The sequence below is a fragment of the Symphalangus syndactylus genome, chromosome 8, assembly GCF_028878055.3.
Source record: "Symphalangus syndactylus isolate Jambi chromosome 8, NHGRI_mSymSyn1-v2.1_pri, whole genome shotgun sequence".
Lineage (NCBI taxonomy): Eukaryota > Metazoa > Chordata > Mammalia > Primates > Hylobatidae > Symphalangus > Symphalangus syndactylus.
The window spans coordinates 78063785-78067500 of NC_072430.2; the positions used below are offsets into that span (position 1 = coordinate 78063785).

At 38.1% G+C, this 3716-nt stretch overlaps 1 protein-coding gene across 3 annotated transcripts in view; it reads right to left on the reverse strand.

Moving 5' to 3' along the window:
* Positions 1-3379: 3379 nt before the first annotated feature.
* The window catches only part of OLA1 (Obg like ATPase 1), a 188851-nt gene continuing 188514 nt past the window's right edge, over positions 3380-3716 (reverse strand). For all 3 annotated transcript variants that reach the window (XM_055289786.2, XM_055289788.2, XM_055289787.2), the window contains one exon: positions 3380-3716. This exon is cut by the window's right edge and continues 183 nt beyond it. The gene's annotated coding sequence lies outside the window, so the exon portion shown is untranslated.

Below are 3716 nucleotides of genomic sequence, written 5' to 3' on the forward strand. Positions count from 1 at the left end.
AATGGCGTGAACCCAGGAGGCGGAGCTTGCAGTGAGCCGAGATTGCGCCACTGCACTCCAGCCTGGGCGACAGAGCAAGACTCCGTCTCAAAAAAAAAAAAAAAAAAAAAGAACATTAATGTTGCTCTCTTCTAATTTTACAAAGCAACATTCTATAGTTTTGTCTCTTGAGTGGACACAAGAAGCAAGCACCTCAAACAAGTGAAAAGAATTGCTAACATTTATTGAGCACTTAACTAGGTACTAAGTAGCTTTAGCCTTTTCCATGTATACATAAAGTTAATTTAACCCACACAAAAACCCCATGAGGGTGGTCCTATTATCCCCATTTTACAGGCGAGGAAACAGATTCTGAGTGGTTAAGTAGCTTGTATAACTAAGGTCACAGAACTAGGAAGTGGTACAGTCAGGTACAGATCCTGGCCTCCTGACTTCTGAGGATGGGCCTTAACCAGCATCTGTTACCGATATATCAGGAACATCTACTGTAAATGAAAAACTTGCCATTCTAATTTATAAATTAGGCTCTTAGATGTTTGGAAAGTGTTATAACACAGCATTGCTGAGCTGAAGAAAATCAGTTCCCAGACCTGCAGAGCCAAAGAGCAGATTAGATGTGTGGTTTGAGAACTCTGTGAAGTGCCTGCTGCCTGGGTGGTCACGTGAGTCCCTTTTTTATATTTCCTCATTGCAACACAAGGCTTTTCACTGAAGCACTAATTTACAAGTGGTTTGGGATATTCATAGACCATGAAGGTGATTCAAGAACGGTCAGTTTTTATAAGGGGCCCAAAACCAGTTAGGAGACAAAAAAGTCACTCAAAAGTCAAACCTAGCTCTTTTATTTTATCACCACAGTGTATTTTACAAGCTTAAAATAAGTTGAAATGAATTTTCCCAGCTAAAGTAGTTTGCCATTAGGAACAACCAATATTTCTCAAGTTTCTCACAAAATAAAACCAGCATCAATTGAATTTAAGTAGACGAATCAGAACAATAGAAGAGGCAGGAGGAGAAGATACCGTCTCTGACTCTGAATGAAAGGAGACGGGGTTGTTACAAAGGAGCTTTGGAAATATACGCAGACAACTAGAGACAAACATCAAACTGGAATTCTAATATAGGAATATTGATGAATCATGAGTAAGGGGACTTATTCCACCAATGAAATTGGCAAGTTATAAGTGAACAGAGGCTTCACTCATAACTAAGTTAGCGACGAAAACTATTTGTGCTTCCTTGGGAGATCTGGCTCTGCTCTGAGCCATGCACAAAATGCATGTTATGAAGGTAACATGATAAAACACAACTAAATGCTATCACAAACTTTCTTCAAGCGTTGGGCACAAGCCTTCTCAAGTTTCTCTCTCTCTTTGGAGACAGGGTCTCACTCTGTTGCCCAGGCTGGAGTGCAGTGGCATGTCATGGCTCACAGCAGCCTCTACCTCCCAGGCTCAAGTAATCCATCAATCCTCCCATCTCAGCCTCCTAAGTAGCTGGGACTACAGGTGTGTGCCATGATGCCCAGCTAATTTTTGTATATGTATATTTTTTTATGTAGAGATGATGTTTCATGATGTTGCACAGGCTGGTCTCAAACTCCTGTGCTCAAGTGATCCTCCCACCTTGGCCTCCCAAACTGTTGGGATTACAGGTGTGAGCCACCACGCCTGGCCTCAAATATTTTAACCATAAATTTGATTAAGATGGAGCTACAGATACATGCAAAAATATTTACATAACATCCTAAAATATATTAACTATATCAATATTAAGAGAGGGAAAACGTTTAGATATAGGCATACATGTGATTACATGTGTAACAGTTCTTGGAATTCTCGACTTTCGGAGAAAATGAAATTTTGTATATGTACATACAATGTTGCAGAACTTCTAACCAAATTAAACATTTTTAACATTTATTTTCAGCCGCTAATGAATGCAGTTACCTCAAAACTAACTCCTTTCTCTTATTAATGGTTCTGTTGTACAATGTGCAATTTACCACATTAGAAGCTGGACAAAGTAAAATTACATGATCCTAATGTCTTTTTACTGAATTCAAACTTCTTTAAGAAGTCTATGCAATTTACTTTGGAGAAGACCCAAAAGCAAGATATTTGATTCTTTCTTATACTGCTGAAATCCCTAACAAGCCACTAATCTACACATTACTCCAATACAGAAATAGATATAACAAGGATTTTTCACAGCAAACTTCGTCAGCTATACCTGTAGCCTAGTTTATTTGTTCTACTTAGTTCTTTTTAAAAACCCTTTATTATTTTTATTCTTATTTCTCTGCTGCAGTTTACTCATTTTTATGTTAGCAAAAGATCACTATTTGATCTTCTGCTCTCACTGGAGAGCTTCTAAATTATATTCGCGACTCAACCTCATCCTCTTTAAATATCCTAAGTATAGCCAAATCTCCTTGAAAAAATCACCCCTTTTCTTGCCTCTTGTGCTACACTTGGTAACTTTCTATTTTAAGTTTGTGTGTGTTCTAATACTTTTGCATCTTTAAAGTCCCAAAGCGATACAGTAGAGGCAAAGGCTGGCCGGGTATGAATCTGCATTCCATGGAAATGGTCCTGTGATCACAGAAGAGCACAAAAGGGCAGAGGACGAGGACAAGGAAGAGAGGTCTCACAGGAGTGGAAACATGGGAGAGAAAGGGAGGCTCAGGGCTGAGAGAGCTTTAAGGCCATCATCACCAGAGAAGGCTAAGTGGCAAAGGGTCTCCAAATTACCAATTTGTTCTAGTCTTTCTTTTGGAATTTTCTGCTACAATGTTAAGAAGTGCTTAACTTACCCATACTACCACTTCAACTGCTCTCAAATATCTGAAGAGTAAGAATGAAAGAATTTTTAAAATTTTCGAAGTCTGATTTCAGTATTTCAAAATCAGTGTATGAACTTTTACACACATTGCTGAATTGAAGCAAAACATAACCCACCAGACATCAATGGGTCAGTTTTTACAATTTAATAATTTCAAAGGAAAGATTAAAAGTGAACCTCTTTTCAATATGGTCAGAACAACAATAACAAACAAAATTCTTTAATTTTTGAAACAGAATTTTCTTCTTTGTGGTCAGAGTCACCTATCTCATATCCCTCATAATATCATTGCTATCATCTTTCAATAAATATTGATCCATAAATTAATTAACTTTTTTGAGACAAATCCCTGGTATACTATTCTTCTGATTCCCATGAAAGACTCACTTTTAAGATACAATTGCAGCTGCCCCACACTGCCAGTTACTGTGTCACACACACGCCTTAAAATTCTGTAATCAGCAACCACCAGGTGCCGTATCGCATTCAGCACACCACAGTCAGTCAATACAGACATCCCCAAACACACCAAGGCTGGTTTTGTCAAATGTTTTATTGAGTGTAGACATCTGGAGTACTGTAAAACATGCATTATCTGTAGATTCAAAAAGGAGCAAGCCACATTGTCCTCACTGTCAAATGTGTCAGGCTTGGCATACATGATGGAGATTAATGAAGTATCATGAGAGTAATATGGTTCCTGAAAAGCTTCTACAATTTGGAGTAGGGTCTTAATCACGTGAAAAGCAAAGCTGTTCACATTTAGTGAACTTGCATTTCATGGGGGGGGGGGGTACACAGTATTTTAATTTTAAAACAAATAAAAATAATTTGTTTGTCAAAGATTCCCATCTCCCCAACTTTATTTGTCG